Source organism: Somniosus microcephalus, chromosome 3 (genome assembly GCF_052327205.1).
Source record: "Somniosus microcephalus isolate GS21.2 chromosome 3, FLI_Smic_1.0, whole genome shotgun sequence".
Lineage (NCBI taxonomy): Eukaryota > Metazoa > Chordata > Chondrichthyes > Squaliformes > Somniosidae > Somniosus > Somniosus microcephalus.
In genome coordinates, this window is record NC_140989.1 from 125,145,983 (window position 1) to 125,166,071 (window position 20,089).

Sequence of the window (20,089 nt, forward strand, 5' to 3'; positions counted from 1 at the left end):
GTCCCCGTCTTCTTCCATGGGTAATAGGGTCGCAGGATTAAGAATAGTGCAGCGCCGTATGGTCAAGTTTGGGTTTGATAGTAGCCCAACCTCATACTTAGTGGACCTTGCAGAGGTAAGGTGGTGGGTAGCACATTTGGTAAGTAAGATATCAATCGAGTGTGGTACGTGGAGGATGGTATGGTGGTTCAGAGTTACAGTCTGACTTTGTTGGGTTGCATAATATGCGGCAGCCAGAGCCGGAAGGCAGCCTGGCAGTCCTCTAGGGTCAAGTAGCACACTGAAATATGCGACCGGTCTATGTCGATTTCCATGCAATTGGGTAAGGACGGATTGAGCAAATCCTGATTTATGGTGGACGAAGAGGTGAACAGTCTTTTGATAGTCGGGCAACCCAAGTGCTGGTGCTGACACCAATGCCTGTTTTAGTTCTTGGAAGGATGCCAGTGACTTATCTGTCCATTCTAATGGGTCAGGGGCTGTGGGTGAGCTTATGTCTAACAGTGGCCTGGTGATTTCGGAAAAGTTAAGGATCCACTGTCTACAGTACCCCGACATTCCAAGGAAATGCTTCATTTCTCTTTTAGTTACAGGTTTGGGTGCGTCGCAGATGGCTTGTACACTGTCAGGTGCCAATTGTTTAGTGTCCTTGCACAGCTCGTGCCCTAGATACCTCACCCTTGGTGAAACCAACTGCAACTTTGCTTTCGAAACCTTGTGGCCTTTTTGTGCTAAGGCTCTGAGGAGCACAAGGGAATCTTGCTCACATGCTTGCTTGGAGGGAGACGCTATCAGTAGGTCATCCACATATTGAATAAGTGTGGAACCTGCGGGGAGGACAAGATCCTCCAAGTCCTTCTTGAGGCACTGGGAAAATATAGTCGGGCTTTCGGTAAAACCTTGCAGCAGTCGTGTCCAGGTGTACTGGCGTCCCTTGTACGTAAAGGCAAACAGAAATTGGGATTCCGGGTGTATTGGAATGGAGAAAAAGGCTGAGCACAGATCTACAACTGTATAATAGGTTGTGCCTGGCGGAATACTTGTTAGGATGGTGGCAGGGTTTGGCACTACCGGGTAAGTTGGAAAAACTGATTCGTTGACAGCCCTTAAGTCCTGTACTAGTCGCCATTTGTTAGTCGCAGCCTTCTTGACTGGCAGTATAGGAGTGTTGCAGCTACTGGTGGTAGGTACTAGTACCCCTTGTGAAAGGAGGGACGTAATTACAGGTTCTATACCCTCCTCTGCCTTTCTTGAAAGGGGATACTGGGCTTTTCGTGGTAGAGGCGCATCTGGGTTCAAGGTGACCTTATAGGGTTGTGCTATTAACATTTTTCCTACCTCATTTGGATGTTGCGCCCATAGCGTCTCGGGTACCTGCTGTAAAAGATCAGTCTGTTCAGTGCATGGCCAAATTCCCGCTGGTGATTGCTGCGTCCTTGTCATCTCCCCGTTGAGATCGAGCGGTTGGTTTAGTTGAATTGAAAATCCTCCGTCCTTGAATTCGATCAAAGTGGCCCCTGATCTTTCCCATGTATGCTGGACCTTCATCCATGGCTTCATTCGCTTCACCATTGGACCTAAATCTTTAGAATGGAATCCTTGGGCAATTGCAAGGGTACAGTGTGGATAAGCATGTTTAACTCTATAAAGAGGCATAGTCCTGGAGGATAGTTCAACAGCAGCAGCTATACCTTCTGGTCCGATAAAGATTTGTTTAATAATCAATCGATACTTTAGTCCTATAAAGGGTTGATAAAACTGTTCCATTTCTACGTCTTTTCCAGTTTCATCATAGTACGCCGTGCAATGTAGACCAGGGTGCCAATCATCCGTATTCAAATCCTTTAAGTACTGTGATACCAAGCTGGTTACGAAACCCCACGCTCCCACCAATGTAGCTAGTTCTGTGCTGACCGTAGGGTCTGATATCATCCATGCGTAGAGAACAGGGTCCTCAAGCTCTCTTAGTGGGAAGCATGTTAATGGACTAGCGAAACATTTATCCTCTGGTATCTCTATTTCAACTCCCCTTGGAGAACACAAAATTTTAGCATTCATTTTACACAGTAGGTCTCGCCCTAATAAGTTCCATTTTGTATCATTGGATAGGAGAAATGCATGAGGTTTGGTCATTCCATCAGCTTTTACATCCAAGGGTTCAGACAGTGATAAACGAGAGGGCACTCCTCCTAGCCCAATAATTGATATAGATTTTTGTGACATTGATTTTCCTTCCGAGTACTCTAATCCCAACATTGACCAGGTAGCTCCTGTATCTACCAAGAAGGGGACCTCTTCGTTGTCAATCTTAAGTTTCATGATTGGCTCATTTTTAGGATTTACTGACAGAACGGGCATCAGAGCATCTGGGTCACTTGGAAATGATTTTGGTGGTCAATATTGGTACCGTTTCCTTGATAGGGCCCTCTTGCCGGATCATTGACTGTGAAATGAGTCTGGGGTCGGTTGTGACCTGGGACTGGGGGTGGCCTTTGGTTGTAATTATTGGGATTACCTCCCTGTTGTTGGGGGGGTTGTGACCTTGGACTGGGGGTGGCCTTTGGTTGTAATTATTGGGATTACCTCCCTGTTGTTGGGGCGGTTGTGACCTGGGACTGGGGGTGGCCTTTGGTTGTAATTATTGGGATTACCTCCCTGTTGTTGGGGCGGTTGTGACCTCGGACTGGGGGTGGCCTTTGGTTGTAATTATTGGGATTACCTCCCTGTTGTTGGGGCGGTTGTGACCTCGGACTGGGGGTGGCCTTTGGTTGTAATTATTGAGATTACCTCCCTGTTGTTGGGGCGGTTGTGACCTCGGACTGGGGGTGGCCTTTGGTTGTAATTATTGGGATTACCTCCCTGTTGTTGGGGCGGTTGTGACCTCGGACTGGGGGTGGCCTTTGGGTGTAATTATTGGGATTACCTCCCTGTTGTTGGGGCGGTTGTGACCTCGGACTGGGGGTGGCCTTTGGGTGTAATTATTGGGATTACCTCCTTGTTGTTGGGGCGGTTGGCAGCAATCTCTCCGCCAGTGGCCTGTCATGCCACAATTCCAACATGTACCGGGTGTGTTCCAACCTCCCCCTTGATTTGTTCTTTGGCCTCTCCCTCGCCCCCCAAATCCCCTTCCTCTTCGTTGTTGGGGGTAATAGGGGCCTGCGTACATCATTGCAGAGGGAGCCTCATGCTCCACTTCCTTTTCCGGCATGAGGACGGCGGCTTTCCCTTTTTGGTTCTCTGATTCTCTACTTCTCTCTTGCAGACCCTTAAGGATCGCAACTAGTTCTGGGAGGGGTTTTTGTCTCCATTCTAAACAAATTAATTTTAGTGGGTCTCTTAATTCTGGTCTTAATCCATTTACTAGGGTGCTGACCATTGGGCCAATTGATTCTGTATCCTTCAGGCCTGAAAACTGATCCATATTCTTTTGCAATCTCTCAATATAATCCTCTACATCCTCATCCTTTTTCTGGGTGGTTTCCATAATTTTTGACCAGTTTGTCTTTTTCAGGAAAGTTGTTCTTAATGCGGTGTTAAATTCTTCCCAGAAACCTGCCGTTGGCATGGTGGTGGGACCGTTATCGGAGTTTTCTCGATGGTCTCTGAAACCCGCAAAATTCTGTTACAATTGTTTAAATTTTGCGTCTTTCAGCCATCCTTTTACCAATGTCTGTCCGTCCAGGATACTGGGTTCATAACACATGACTAGTGTTTTAAATTGTTCGATTGCCTTCTCTACTTCTAACTCTGGGTTGGGGAGGTCTGACATTAAACTTCGTAATTCGGTTGGGGTCCAGGGTCTATGTACCCCGACCGGGTACCCACTGGGCCCAGGGAAGTATCTTAGTGGGGCCATACGATCTGGAACAGGGGTTGTAGACCCACTGGTGATGGTTGTTCCAGTCTCCGACAGACTATCCCCTATGTGACGTCTACGACTTACTAAGGTTTCTTCTAGAGTTCTTCTAATCTGTTCCACCTGGTCTGGGAGGGCTTCCCTTTGTGCGACCAGGGATCTGGTGTTTCCAGCCGGTCCGCTAGGTCGGGGTGGGGGCCCTGTCACCGGAGATGGTGGGGCTGGGAGTTCAGTATCGGAGTTAGCCGATTCTGGGTTCTCTGATCTGACTCGATTCCAGGTGGTTTCTAAAATCGACCTCAACTGATTAAATTCGTCCATTCTATCTTGGTCTGGTATTCCTGGCTGAGTAGCTCGAGACCTGGTGTGGAAAGCTGGACCTGTTAATGCCTGATCATTTGTAGGAATGTCGTTTACTGCCGGGGTTGATATAGCTAGACCTGGTGGTGCGGAGGGAGTCACTATCCAACTGGCTGTGACTGGAATTGGGGAATAAGGTGGGGGTGAGACGTATGTCTGTGTCTCCCTTCTATTGGGCATTCTGAATATGGGTGAAAAATCTTCTTCACCTTCTTCTTCTTGGTCTGCTATAGGATATATAGACTTGACCTTAACTTGCTTAACTTCTTGGACCACCATTTGTTTGTCTGGGCTTTCCTTGGTCTCTTCTTTTCATCTCTTTTTCGGGTTCCCTCTTTCACTAGCCTCAGTACTTAACTCTTTTCTCCTTTTCCAATCGCCGAATGCTGACCAATTAACTTTCTTCTTTCCCCTTCTACCTGGATCTCTATCAAGAAGACACTCTTCAAGACAAGTAATCCTATCTAAATTGAAGGATCCGTCTGGCGGAAAGGGTCTTATTTTTTTAGTCCAATTAGTCCAATTTTCCATATGGTCGATGGAAGACTGACCACAATTTTTCAACATAAAACAGACTGGAGTGCCTTTTTCTGGCATCTTACTTGATTGACTACCCATTTCCCTCTACGTAACTGTTAACAGGGGTACTTTCTCGGGGTCTGTTGTCTTTCTTACTTTCTTAACAATTAATACTTTGATTCCGTAGCATAAAATTATACACAATATGAGGATTATAATTAACAATCCGAACAGTTGTCGCAACACTTCATCAATATTATGAGAATTGACAAAATTAGACATAACAATTAACAAACATTATGAGACAATCCTAGTGGTCTTTATCAATATCGAACCAGTGTCACAGAATCTCCAACCTTTGCCGCTCAGAGTGTCTCAGGATCTTGGCGCCTACTTCGTGGTCCTGGTCTTCACGTGGGGCATTTGCCCTCTTAATAACCGGCCTGAGGCTAGGCGTTAGAGATTTAACATTCCTTGTCCGATCGGGCTCAGTTGACTGGCCGCGACAGGGTTCGAAATCGAGAGACCACCACAAACAATAAACATGAATTTAAGTACTTATAACATCAATTTATTACACCGCGCGGACCTTAACCTATTCTTCCTACCGGGACTCTAACCCGTCACACATTCCCTTCTTCTATTTGGGATTCCAACCCGCTGGTTTTCCCACTATCGGGCCTTCAACCCGTTACACATCCACTTTTAGGGATTTTAACCCACCAACCAGTTTAGGAGTCCAACCCGCCGGTTTTCCTACAACTATGCTACTCCTCCTTTGGTAGTAGTCTTAACCTTCTGCTGTCCGGACAGTCTTAACCCTTAAACCTTACCGGTATCTCTTACTCTCTACGTGCCAGTATTTTCAGGGTCCGACTTTCCGAGAACCGATCCTCTTTTTACTGTAGTTGATAAAAGAGAAAATGATTACTTAAAGTCAACTGAACCCTGAACCGAGTCTACTCACAGATCGCAGTACACTTGTCGACGAGCGGGACTCAATTGTACCCGTTACCGGGGAAGGCTTCCTGGTTTTGAGTGTTCAAGAGACACTCCCTGGCCAGTCAGGGACCGTTCCCCGGAACGTCACAATCTTGGCGTCCGCTCCCCGTCAAGTAGTAAGCGATCTCGCTGGGACCTCCAAGAAATACTGTCGAAGTTCGAGCAAGACTCAGACACACAGTAACTGGCAAACCATACTTTTTTTTACTTGTCACAAGGGAAGAGCAGTACAATCAAAGGTCGATACTACAACTTCAATGAACGCTTACAAGAGGCTCATATTTATACATTGGAGTAAACAAGTTCCAGATAATATGTGGATATTACATCATTGGTTTAGCAACACTAATTTCTCAAAAAATAACTTACATTAAACAAAGCCTATTCTTTCAATTCCGCTTCTTATCTCTACCAGTCGGACCATCTGAATCACAAGTTCCTGTCTTGTCTTACTGCAGCGTATGCCTTTCTGAGGTGCCGAATCGCGATTGGATGCCGTACAATAGCTAGTTAACCATATCCTGCAATGATTCAATCTTCCATCTAGCAGTCAAGCCCTCGTGACCTTTATTGTTCTTTAATACTAAACCACAGGTCAAAGAGCAGGTGTCCCTCTTCCTTTTTATTGAGTTTGCAAAACTGCCAATTCTGCTATGCTTGCATTTTGTGAAGCTGAAGTTCCTCTTTGCTCCCTTTCCGAAATGCAATTCATTCCTTACGCGAAGCCATTTTGTTAGCCAGTTCGTTGGCCATTTTATTTACACTTCCACACCATTGAAGATGTGGCTCATGACACCCTTGAGGAGGCCAAGCATTGAGGCTGAGGAGCACTATAATAAAAGCCACATTTCCACCAGATGTGTCATAGAGCAAACAATAGGCATGCTGAAGATGCGCTTCTGGAGGAGCCCTTCAGTACGCACCAGCCAGGGTCTCCAGAATCATCGTGGTCTGCTGCGCCCTGCACAAAATAGCGCAGCAGCGAATATTAGTGCTGCATGAGGAGAAAAGCTCTGAGCACACAGCCTCTTCAGAGGAGGAGGAGCATCAGCTGAAGACGAGGAGGAGGAGCAGGCAGAACCTGCGGTCCAGATCCCACCAGCACCCAAGCACATTGCTGCCCCGGAAGGCCAAGGATGGCCTCATTATGGCCAGGTTCATTTAACTTCAGGTATTACATCAATATGGCCGGTGGGCGCCATGGGGACTGGAGTGCATCATCACCCCGGCCAATGAAATTTTAATTTAATTTGTTACGGTTCCTTTAACGTTTTATTAGTTAGTCAATTTTGTTTAATCACCCAAAATCAGAAGAGTACACCCATGTGGCTGCCATATGCTGCGCCAGGTTCCCACCATCGCACACCAACACCATAAAGCATCCCTACAATGACCAAGTCATTTTTTTCACACTGACCGCCATTGCTGGAGGTAACATTATGTCTCACCATTCATTCCAACCGACTAGGCCACTTCCAAAGTTGCAGACAAAATTGGCCATGACGGAAAGTGGTGTAAATAATTATTTTTATCTGTGACACAGAGTAATGGAAACGTAACACAAAGAGTTATTAAAACACCCAAGTGCTTATCCTTGTGTATCTACTTGTGTTTCATCTTTCTCTTTTGCGTGTTTCTACGAGGTGCTACCCCTGTGGCTTCAGCAGAGGTAGAGGCAGCCTGAACAATTCCCTGCTGCGACTGGATAGACATTTTTAGTGGACTTCCTCTTGGTCTTGGAGCCCGTGATGGCCCCGCCAAAGTCTGCTCCTCCTGCGACTGTGCAGGAGCAGACTCGGCCATCGTGATCCCAGGAGGGCACGTGGGTCTCCGACTGAGGGGGATGCAATGGGAGAGAAGTGTGAGCGCTTTGAGAGGAGCCCCCACTTCCATGTCCCCTCTTCCCATCATCCCTCTCATGGGCCACCCACACTTCCCTGCTAGCAAGGAGCTGGCGAGCACCTTGCTGCACAGCAGTGGGGCCATAAGGACCTACGTCTATGTTTACATCCCTCCTGGAGAGGAGGTCTATGAGCGCCTGCCATCTATTCCCCACAGCTAGCATATGCTCCTGTGAGTGGCGCATTAGCTGCTCCATGCAGGTGGCCATCCTATCCATGGAGGAACCTACAGTTGCCATCGCCTGTGACACGGCGGTGCTCATGTTGGAGATGGACTCCTCCATTCTCTGCACATTTGCAGAATCACGGTCGCAAAACCTGTCAGAGCCTCCTGTACTTCTTCCTGCACCTCCAGGATTGCCCCCGAGGCTCAGTATCTGCATGCAGCGGAGCAGAGCTGGGAGCATTGTATGCCCTCTGGCGAGGACTCTCCACTGCTGTCCCTGTCTCCACCATCTGCTCTTGCTCACTTGTGACTACTCTATGTCGCATGGGAGCCACTGAGGCGTGCGTATCTGCGCTTATGTCTGCTGACAGTGCGCCCTCAGAGGCTGGAGGTTCCTCTGAAGAGTCGTCTTCCTCTTTTTCCTGCACAGTGCGGGGGGGGGGGGTGGTGGTGGTGGTTCTTGATGGACCTGTGGGAGAGTAAAGAGATGATTTAGAAATGTCATATCAAGAATGAGTAACAATTCCATTATGCACATGATGGGACATTCACTGGCTGCCGACAACCGTCCCCATATGAGTGACTGCTGTATGCCATGTGGCTGTAAGAGATCTAATTCTGTCACCAGGGGTTGCTTAGATGCCCCCCTCTCTCCGTCTCCCACCACCAGCTGCTCTGCGACTCCTGATACTTCCAGGGCTACCTCATCTGCTGCAGTTAAGGTGGCCAATGATGGAGGGCCACCTCCGGTTCTCTCCCTCTTATTGTGGGTGCTCCTCTCCTGCAAGGAGGGAAAGAGAAGTTTGACTGAGAGAGATGGAATGAGTGTAAAGAATGGTTGGGTAACATCTTTAGAGGGTGACTATAATAGAGTGGGGTGTCAAAGCCAAATGGCTTCCTTGTGTGTTGTTAGTTGGTATGATTGCATTAGGATGAGGGCGAGTGTGAGAGGTGGTTAGTCAGATGGGGATGTGATGATGTAGATAGAGAGGGATGGGCGGACGTGTAAGGTATGTTGGTGTAAGGATATGCAGCAGTAGGGTCGGGAAGGCAGAGTGATGGGGATGTGATGAGAGGCACAGCAGGATAAAGTTGAGTGTGGCTTTGCACTCACCTTTCCTGATCTAATGAGATCATTGAAATGTTTCTGGCTCTGCACCCAGGTCCTCCTGACAACATCCCTGCTGTTAACCTCCTCTGCAATCTCTAACCAGGCTCCTTTGGTCTGCTGGGGAGGTCTCTTCCGCCCACCCGAAGGGAAAAGGACCTCCCTGTGTGCTCTCACTCCCTCCACAATCGCATGGAGGGAGTCATCTAAGAACCTGGGTGCAGCCTTCTTTCCAAGTTTTTGCAACACTCCAACGGTGCAGTGCAGTGTCTGCACAATTCTAGATGAACCTTCAAATGCAATGTGGCCATGGCTCCTTTGAATATCCGGGCTGAAAATGCGTCATCGATGATGCCATCAGACCCACACCATTTAATAGGGCCGGGTAATACGCAGGGCTGCCTTAATATGTGCCATTAATGGAAAGTCAATCTCAGGAGTGGAATGGAATGAGGAACAGGGTCGCAATCCGCTACGCCGACCACTCGCATCTGAACCGTCCAGGTGCAGAAAATTCCGGCCATAGGGCTTTGGTGAGACCTCACTTGGAGTACTGTGTACAGCTTTGGTCTCCTTACCTAAGGAAGAATATACTTGCCTTAGCAGGGATGCAACAAAGGTTCACTAGATTGATTCCTGGGATGAAAGGGTTGTCCTAGGAGGAGAGATTGAGTCGAATGGGCCTATATTCTCTGGAGTTCAGTAGAATGAGAGGTGATCTCATTGAAACGTACAAAATTCTTAGAGGGCTTCACAGGGTAGATGCCGAGAGGCTGTTTCCCTTGGCTGGAGAGTCCAGAACCAAGGGTCATAGTCTCAGGATAAGGGGTCGGCCATTTAGGACTGAGATGAGGAGAAATTTCTTCACTCAGGGTTGTGAATCTTTGGAATTCTCTGCCCCAGAGGGCTGTGGATGCTCGGTCGTTCAGTATTTTCAAGACTGAGATCGATAGATTTTTGGTCACTAAGTGAACCAAGGGATATGGGGATAGGGCGGGCAAGCGGAGTGGAGGTCGATGATCAGCCATGATCTTATTGAATGGCGGAGCAGGCTCGGGGGGCCATAGGGCTGACTCCTGCTCCTATTTCTTATGTTCTCATGTGCCAGGCATCATGCCAACAGCAAGACTCCTCACTTCCCCCTCATGTGACTTGAGTCCCTTGGCAAGGAAACCCTGACAAATAGTGACCCTTCCAAGTGTAAAAAAAATGGTGTAATTGTGCAGAGTATGTACCTGATTGTCAGAGCAATGCAGCAGACACTCCCTTCAATTTCTTAACCTGAGAAAGCATGTAAACTGCTGTGTAATCAATAACAACAACAACTTGCATTTACATAGAGTCTTTAACGTAGTAAAACGCCCCAAAGCACGTCACAGGAGCGTTATAAAACAAAATTTGACACCGAGCCACATAAGGTGTTATTAGGACAGGTCAAAGAGGTAGGTTTTAAGGAGCATCTAAATGGAGGAGAGAGAGGTAGAGAGGTTTAACAACAACAAAATCAAATTATTTATCAAAAAAACACAAGTAGAATATACATGTGAATGTGCCTGTCTTATCAGTCAAGGAATCATACATGGCAGGGGGCATTGAGAAGGAATCGTATTTAATAGAAAAAATTTGGAAAGATGAAAGAAACAAATGGACCCCTCCCCGCCTGGGTGCTGCTCAGATTATTGAGTCACAGCAAAATCCAGCATTCAAATTACTCCCCGCCCCCAACTTCTCCTTTCTCCTGAAGGCAGTGACAGATGCTCAGAAACAATCCCATCAGTGTTCACAGTCTTTTGGTAAGGGCCTCACAGCCAATTATGTCTTCACCCAGCCTCCATACACATGCCTGTCTGCCAGGGTCGCTGTGTCACTGTAGCAGTCAGGTACAGCAGCCGAGGCGATACCCAACCGAGGCATGGACATCCAAGCTCACAGTGGAGTTCTCCATGGTGTCCTGGCCAATATTCAGCCCTCAACCAACATCTAAAAACAGATTACCTGGTCATTAACACATTGCTGTTTGTGGGAGCTTGCTGTGCGCAAATTGGTTTCCATGTTTCCTACATGACCACAGTGACTACACTTCAAAAGTACTTCATTGACTGTAAAGCACTTTGGGACGTCCCGATGTCGTGAAAAGTGCTATGGAAATGCAAGACTTTCTTTTAGTAGCACTTCCGTCCCGGCCCCGTTAACTTTACACACGCCAGAGACTGAACCTGGGACCTTGCTGATCTGGGAGGTGTAATATCAAAATGCACATTGTATTTGTCCACCGAGACATCAAAAGGGACTCTCACATTTTATTTTCAAGTTGGGGATGAGTTGGGCCCAAGTTTGTGCTACTGTCTGCAAGGATTAAAATCAAATGTAACATTTCATTTGCAACACAGAGAACGATCATATGGATGTTACAGAACGGTGGCATCAAAAATATTTGCATAATATGGATGAAATCAAAATATTATGTAAAAGAAGTTACACTTTAGTCTCAGTGGAGGAAGAAAAGCAGCAGATTATGACACAACCAGAAATGAATGGAACTGTCTGTGAAGTATCTTGCGGTATTAATGGAGTGTAAAAAGCTGGAGGTAGAGGTTTGGTTACTTGCTAACTGGGTGATCTTCCATCTTCAGTCTCTCTTTCATTATCACAATCTTTGTTTATTTTATTAACACTACCCCAATCAGTGCTTCCCTCTCTTGCTCCTCCTAATCTCCAAATCCTGTTGCTTTTCCTCCTCCCTAAATCAAGACTTAACATAAAATCTCCTACTCAAACTAATTCATTCCCAGGAGCTCATAACTGTTGAACACCCACTTCCCCTCTGTCCTAGTTTCATTTTTTCCAACAACCTATACAGGCTTTTTAAATCTAAGCTTAACGTCACTTAAGGAAATTGCATTTAAATACTGCTTCTTGATTTATCTTGCCTTCCTCTCCTAGTCTCTTTAACCTTGATGGTGTCCTGCTCTATGGCTAGAGCTTTCCTCCAAGTTTGTCATTAAAAAACTTAACCAAACAGTGACAAACAGCTCGACAGGAAGCAGACTTCAGATGGAATGGCATGCCTGTGTTCAACTATAGATGGCGCTGATGTCAGTTTTATCGAAATGGAGCAGCGACACTGTTTATAGAATCGACAACAACAACTTGTATTTATACAGCGCCTTTAACGTAGTAAAACATCCCAAGGCGCTTCACAGGAGTGATTATCGCACAAAATGTGACACTGAGCCACATAAAGAGACATTAGGGCAGGTGACCAAAGGCTTGGTCAAAGAGGCAGGTTTTAAGGAGCGTCTTAAAGGAAGAGAGAGGTGGAGAGACCGAGAGGTTTAGGAAGGAAATTCCAGAGCTTCGGGGCTAAGCAGCTGAAAGCACGGCCGCCAATGGTGGATCGATTATAATCGCAGATGCGCAAGAGGCCAGAATTAGAGGATCTCAGAGCTAGGGAGGGGCAGAACATAAGACTTAGGAGCAGGAGCAGGTCATTCGGCCCCTCAAGCCTGCTCCGCCATTCAATAAGATCATGGCTGATCTGATCTTGGCCTCAACTCCGCTTTCCTGCCCGCTCCCCATAACCCTCGACTCTCTTATCGTTCAAAAATCTATCTCCACCTTAAATATACTAACTGACCCAGCTTCCACAGCTCTCTGGGGAAGAGAATTCCATGGAGGCATTTGAAAACAGGGATGAGAATTTTAAAATTCAGGCATCACAGAATGGTACAGCACAAGAGGCCATTCGGCCCATCGTGCCTGCTCTTTGAAAGAGCAATCCAAATAGTCCCACTCCCCTGTTCTTTTCCCACAGCCCTGTACATTTTTCCTTTTCAAGTATTTATCCAATTCCTTTTGAAAGTTGCTATTGAATCTGCTTCCACCACCCTTTCAGGCAGTGCATTCCAGATCGTAACAAATCGCTCTGTAATAAAAAATTCTCATCATCTTCCCTCTGGATTTATTTTGCCAATTATCTTTAATCTGTGTCCTCTGGTTACCGACATTCCTGCCACTGGAAACAGTTTCGTTTTTAAATCTGTTACATTTTTCAATTCTGACAAAAGCTCCACACCTGAAAGGTTGAATTGCCTGGTCCCTCCGCACACTCTGACTGACCTGCTGACTGTCTCCAGCATTTTCTGTTCCTGTTTCGCATTTCCCAACATCTGCAGCTTTTTGCTTTATGCTCAAACAGAGAATTACTGTTTAACAAACACAGTGACTTAGCAACGTTTAAACATTGACACATTAGCTAACCTGTACTTAGGCGCCCTTTATTAATAAATTCATGGGAACTTACCAAATATTGATAAATTGCAACCAATACTTCAATACACGAGAGAGTCGATAATCTGAAATATTTATGTTAGCAAAAAAACTGGCACGTCACAGTACATTGAGATCTGATAGACTCTGGGTGTGAGAAGTACGTCACCATTTCACTGTAATGTGAAGCTTTCCAAAAATGTCAAATGAGTCACATACTCTGTGAATCACAACCAGCATAAGACATGTACGATTGCAAAATACTGCGGATGCTGGAAATCCGAAGTAACAACAGGAAGTGCTGGAAAAATTCAGCAGGCCAGGCAACATCCGTGGAGAGAGAAACAGAGTCAACGTTTCAGGTCGAAGACCCTTCATCCTGACGAAAGGTTTCAATCTGAAACGTTGACTCTATTTCTCTCTCCACGGATGTTGCCTGGCCTGCTGAGTTTTTCCCGCATAAGACATGCCTCCACTCACTCGAAATAATGTAACTTTTTCACAACTGAAAGTTTTTTTTATACTTATGCAAACAAAGTAATGTAATTCTTACATAACAGTCACGCGCAATGAGAGCCTTTGCAATGAATGAAGATTGGCCCAATCTTCTGATCATAAGAACATAAGAAGTAGGAGCAGGAGTAGGCCATACGGCCCCTCGGGCCTGCTCCGCCATTCAATAGGATCATGGCTGATCCGAACCTAGACTCACGTCCACTTCCCTGCCCGCTCCCCGTAACCCCTAATTCCCTTATCTGCTAGGAAACTGTCTATCTCCGTTTTAAATTTATTTAATGTTGCAGCTTCCACAGCTCTCTAGGGTAGCAAATTCCATAGATTTACTACCCTCTGAGTGAAGAAGTTTCTCCTCATCTCAGTTTTGAAAGGGCAGCCCCTTATTCTTAGATTATGCCCCCTAGTTCTAGTCTCACCCATCAGTGGAAACATCCTCACCGCATCCACCCGATCAAGCCCCCTCACAATCTTATGTTTCGATAAGATCGCCTCTCATTCTTCTGAACTCCAATGAGTAGAGTCCCAACCTACTCAACCTTTCCTCATACGTCAAGCCCCTCATCTCCGGAATCAACCGAGTGAACCTTCTCTGAACCGCCTCGAGAGCAAGTATATCTTTTCTTAAATATGGAAACCAAAACTGCACGCAGTATTCCAGGTGTGGCCTCACCAATACCCTGTATAACTGCAGCAAGACTTCCCTGTTTTTATACTCCATCTCCCTTGCAATAAAAGCCAAGATTCCATTGGCCTTCCTGATCACCTGCTGCACCTGCATACTAACTTTTTGTGTTTCATGCACCAGGACCCCCAGATCCCTTTGTACTGTAGCACTTTGCAGTTTCTCTCCATTTAGATAATAACTTGCTCTTTGATTTTTTCTGCCAAAGTGCATAACCTCACACTTTCCAACATTATATTGCATCTGCCAAATCTCTGCCCACTCACTTAGCCTGTCTATGTCCTTTTGCAGGTTTTTTATGTCCTCCTCACTCACTGCTTTCCCTCCCATCTTTGTATCGTCGGCAAACTTGGATATGTTGCACTCAGTCCCTTCCTCCAAATCATTAATATAGATTGTAAAGAGTTGGGGTCCCAGCACTGATCCCTGCGGAACACCACTAGTTACTGATTGCCAGCCCGAGAACGAACCATTTATCCCAACTCTTTGTTTTCTGTTAGATAGCCAATCTTCCACCCATGCCAGTATATTACCCCCAATCCTGTGATTTTTTATCTTGATCAGTAATCTTTTGTGTGGAACCTTGTCAAATGCCTTTTGGAAGTCCAAATACACTACATCCACTGGTTCCTCTTTATCCACCCTGTATGTTACATCCTCAAAGAATTCGAGCACATTTGTCAAACATGACTTCCCCTTCGTAAAACCATGCTAACTCTGTCCTATTAAATTATGTTTATCCAAATGCTCTGTTACTGTTTCCTTAATAATGGACTCCAACATTTTGCCAACCACAGATGTTAGGCTAACTGGTCTATAGTTTCCAGCTTTTTGTCTACTTCCCTTCTTAAATAAGGGTGTTACATTAGCAGTTTTCCAATCTGCCGGGACCTTTCCTGAGTCCAGGGAGTTCTGGAAAATGATCACCAATGCACCCACAATCCCTACCGCCACTTCTCTCAAGACCCTAGGATGTAGGCCATCAGGTCCGGGGGATTTATCCGCCTTAAGTCCCATTATTTTACTGAGTACCATCTCCTTAGTGATTTTAATCGTGTTTAGCTCCTCCCCCCCCCCCCATTGCCCCCTGTTTGTCCAGTGTTGGGATATTTTTAGTGTCCTCTACTGTAAAGACTGATACAAAATATTTGTTCAGCGTCTTTGCCATCTCCATGTTCCCCACCACTAGTTTCCCGGTCCCATCCTCTAAGGGACCAACGTTCACTTTAGCCACCCTTTTTCTTTTTATGTAGCTGTAGAAACTCTTGCTATCTGTTTTTATATTTTTTGCTAGTTTACTTTCATAATCTATCTTCCCTTTCTTAATTAATCTTTTAGTTATTGTTTGCTGGCTTTTAAATGCTTCCCAATCTTCTATCCTCCCAGTAGATTTGGCTACTTTATATGCCCTTGTTTTCAGTCGAATACTATCCTTTATTACTTTACTAAGCCACGGATGGCTGTCTTTTCTTTTACTCCCCTTTTTCCTCAGTGGAATATATTTATCTTGAAAGATGTGAAATATCTCCTTGAATGTACACCACTGCTCATGTACCGTCTTACACTTTAATCTGTTTTCCCAGTCCACTTTAGTCAATTCTACTCTCATACCTTCATAGTCTCCTTTATTTAAGCTTAGTACGCTGGTTTGAGATCCAACTCTCTCATCCTCAAACTGAATTTGGAATTCAACCATATTATGGTCACTCATTCTACAGAGATTTTACTTCCAACAAACTAAATTTAAACAATAAACAATTTATAGCAGAAAAAAAGACCAGCGTAAAAACAAAACTTTCAGTAATATTTATGAGAGCATCAAGGTCGCAGCTGGAATAGTATAACAGGAACAGGAAAAGGCCATTCAGCCCCTCGAGTCTATTCTGCCAGTCAATGAGATCATGGCTGATCTGTGACCTAACTCCAATGACCTGCCTTTGCCCCATATCCCTTAATACCTTTGATTAACAAAAATCTGTCAATCTCAGATTTAAAATTAACAACTGACCCTAGCATCAATTGCTGTTTGCGGAAGAGAGTTCCAAAACTCTACCACCCTTTGCAGGTAGAAGTGTTTCCTAACTTCACTCCTGAAAGGCCTGGCTCGAATTTTTAGGCCATGTCACCTAGTCATAGATTCCCCAACCAATGGAAATAGTTTCTCTCTGTCTACCCTATCAGTTCCCCTTAATACCGTGAAAACTTCAAATCACCCCTTAACCTTCTAAATTCCAGCAAATGCAGTCATAGTTTGTGTAATCTCTCCTCGTAATTTAACCTTTGGACTATAACTAGTCTCAGTCAGTTAGGATGGAGAATAATCAACTCGGGTTCCTGCTCTCAATTGCCATAGTGTGCCTTGAACAGCGCATGTACTTCCCCCGCCATAACATCGCCCGTCTCCGCCCCCGCCTCAGCTCATCTGCTGCTGAAACCCTCATCCATGCCTTTGTTATTTCAAGACTTGACCATTTCAATTCTCTTCTGGTGGGCATCCCACCTTGCACCCTCCCAAAACTCTGCTGCCTGTACCCTAACCAAGTCCCACTCACCCCTGTGCTCGCTTACCTACATTGGCTCCCGGTCCAGCAACGCCTCAAAATTAAAATTCTCATCCTCGTTTTAATTCCCTTCATGGCCTCAACCCTCCCTATCCCTGTAACCACCACCAGTCCTACAACCCTCCGAGCTCTCTGCGCTCCTCCAATTCTGGCTTCTTGCGCATCCCCGATTTTAATCACTCCACCATTGGTGCCCATGCCTTCAGCTGCCTAGGTCTAACGCTCTGGAATTCCCTCCGAAACCTCTCCGCATCTCTACCTCTCTTTCCACCTTTTAGATACTCCTTAAAACCTACCTCTTTGACCAAGCTTTTCGTCACCTGTCCTAATATCTCCTTATGTGGCTCGGTGTCAAATGTTGTTTGACAATCAGAAATTTCTCATGTCCTAAATAAGGGTTTAAACAAAACAAAAAATTAATCTTGACTGTACATATTGCACAGTAACATGATTAAATGTATCCATTGAATTGTCTTTTGTGTCTTCAATTACGTTTTTACTCAAAGTCAACATTCTTGCCCTAAAGACTGGGTATCAATTGCATACTTTTACACCTGAACTAAGCTGTGCAATACTGAGGGAGCCCTGCACTGATGGAGGGGCAGTACTGAGGGAGCCCTGCACTGTTGGAGGAACAGGACTGAGGGAGGGCTGCACGGTCAGTGGGGCAGGACTGAGGGAGGGCTGCACGGTCAGTGGGGCAGGACTGAGGGAGGGCTGCACGGTCAGTGGGGCAGAACTGAGGGAGAGCTGCACTGTCGGAGGGTCAGTACTGAGCGAGCGCTGCACTGTCGGAGGTGCAGAACTGAGGGAGGGCTGCATTGTCGGGGGGGGGGGGCAGTACTAAGGGAGCGCTACATTGTCGGAGGGGCAATACTGAGGGAAGGCCGCTCGGTCGGAGGTGCAGTACTGAGGGAGCGCCGCTCGGTCGGAGGTGCAGTACTGAGGGAGCGCCGCACTGTCGGAGGTGCAGTACTGAGGGAGCGCCGCACTGTCGGAGGTGCAGTACTGAGGGAGCGCCGCACTGTCGGAGGTGCAGTACTGAGGGAGCGCCGCACTGTCGGAGGTGCAGTACTGAGGGAGCGCCGCACTGTCGGAGGTGCAGTACTGAGGGAGCGCCGCACTGTCGGAGGTGCAGTACTGAGGGAGCGCCGCACTGTCGGAGGTGCAGTACTGAGGGAGCGCCGCACTGTCGGAGGTGCAGTACTGAGGGAGCGCCGCACTGTCGGAGGTGCAGTACTGAGGGAGCGCCGCACTGTCGGAGGTGCAGTACTGAGGGAGCGCCGCACTGTCGGAGGTGCAGTACTGAGGGAGCGCCGCACTGTCGGAGGTGCAGTACTGAGGGAGCGCCGCACTGTCGGAGGTGCAGTACTGAGGGAGCGCCGCACTGTCGGAGGTGCAGTACTGAGGGAGCGCCGCACTGTCGGAGGTGCAGTACTGAGGGAGCGCCGCACTGTCGGAGGTGCAGTACTGAGGGAGCGCCGCACTGTCGGAGGTGCAGTACTGAGGGAGCGCCGCACTGTCGGAGGTGCAGTACTGAGGGAGCGCCGCACTGTCGGAGGTGCAGTACTGAGGGAGCGCCGCACTGTCGGAGGTGCAGTACTGAGGGAGCGCCGCACTGTCGGAGGTGCAGTACTGAGGGAGCGCCGCACTGTCGGAGGTGCAGTACTGAGGGAGCGCCGCACTGTCGGAGGTGCAGTACTGAGAGAGCGCCGCACTGTCGGAGGTGCAGTACTGAGAGAGCGCCGCACTGTCGGAGGTGCAGTACTGAGAGAGCGCCGCACTGTCGGAGACGCAGTACTCAAGTCGTGCTGCACTGTCGTAGGAGCAGTATTGAGGGAATGCTGCACTGTCGGAGATGCAATACTGTGCAAGTCCTGCACTGTCTGAGAGGCAGTACTGCAGTGTCAGAGAGGCAGTACTGAGGGAGCACTGCACTGTTAGAGTGCTACTCTGTCGGGGGCAGTACTGAGGGAATGTTGCACTGTCGGAGGGGCAGTACTGAGGGAAGGCTGCACAGTCGGAGGAGCAGTACTGAAGGAGTGATGCACTATCGGAAGATCAGTACTGAGGGAGCACTGCGCTGTTGGAGGGGCAGTACTAAGGAGTGCCGCACCGTCGGATAGCTAGTACTAAGGGAGTGCTGCACTGTTAGGGGGCAGATTTGATGGAGCACTGCTCTGTCAGGGGGCAGTACTTCCGCTGCACTGTCGGAGGTGCAGTGCTGAGGGATGGCTGCACTGTCGGAGGGGCAGTACTTCCGCTGCACTGTCGGAGGTGCAGTGCTGAGGGATGGCTGCACTGTCGGAGGGGCAGTACTTCCGCTGCACTGTCGAAGGGACAGTGCTGAGGGAAGGCTGCACTGTCGGAGGTGCAGTGCTGAGGGAGGGCTGCACTGTCGGAGGGGCAGTACTTCCGCTGCACTGTCGGAGGTGCAGTGCTGAGGGATGGCTGCACTGTCGGAGGGGCAGTACTTCCGCTGCACTGTCGAAGGGACAGTGCTGAGGGAAGGCTGCACTGTCGGAGGTGCAGTGCTGAGGGAGGGCTGCACTGTCGGAGGGGCAGTACTTCCGCTGCACTGTCGGAGGGGCAGTGCTGGGGGGGGTGGCTGCACTGTCGGAGGGGCAGTGCTGGGGGAGGGCTGCACTGTCAGAGGGTCAATAGTGAGGGAACACTGCACTATCCCGCACCCACACTCCCATTAGTTGCCCAACACGGCCAGACGCGAGAAGCCCCGCCTTCCCATGGCTAATTGAAGAGCAACCAGACTTTGTTACCTGATTGGACGATTCTTGACTGTCAAGGTTACCTCAATAAGTGAGCTCCCATTTTCTTTTCGTCTTCCTCAGAGTCTCCGCTCCAATCCTCCGTCACCGCTCTGGCGACCCCCCCCCCCCTCCTTTTTTTTAACCATCTCTGATATTTTTATAATTAATAAATAAAAGTGTTCAAATAAAATGAAAAAAATCCATAATTTCTTTCAATGATTTTTCTTGCAGCAGTATCCTGGAGATTAGTTTTTAATTCCTGGAAACTCCAGGCCAATCCGGGAGGGTTGGTAAACCCCACCTGCTGATGGGAAGAATATAATGGCAGCAACTCGGAGGGGGAAGGTGCGCGCGCCGCAGGTTTGGAGGGGCGAGGCTGTG

General features: G+C 47.6%; 1 long non-coding RNA gene across 2 annotated transcripts in view; it reads right to left on the reverse strand.

The window, feature by feature from the left end:
• Positions 1 to 20,089, reverse strand: part of LOC147121384 (uncharacterized) — a 53,608-nt gene extending 33,519 nt beyond the window's left edge. The window contains exons 1-3 of one of the 2 annotated variants that reach the window (XR_015077528.1): positions 19,718 to 20,089; positions 17,237 to 17,327; positions 9,365 to 13,117 (exon numbers count right to left, since the gene is read on the reverse strand). This is a non-coding gene — a long non-coding RNA (uncharacterized LOC147121384). Of the gene's footprint in view, positions 1 to 9,364; positions 13,118 to 17,236; positions 17,328 to 19,717 lie in introns of those variants that run through there. The other variant, XR_015077527.1, reaches the window with a different exon arrangement.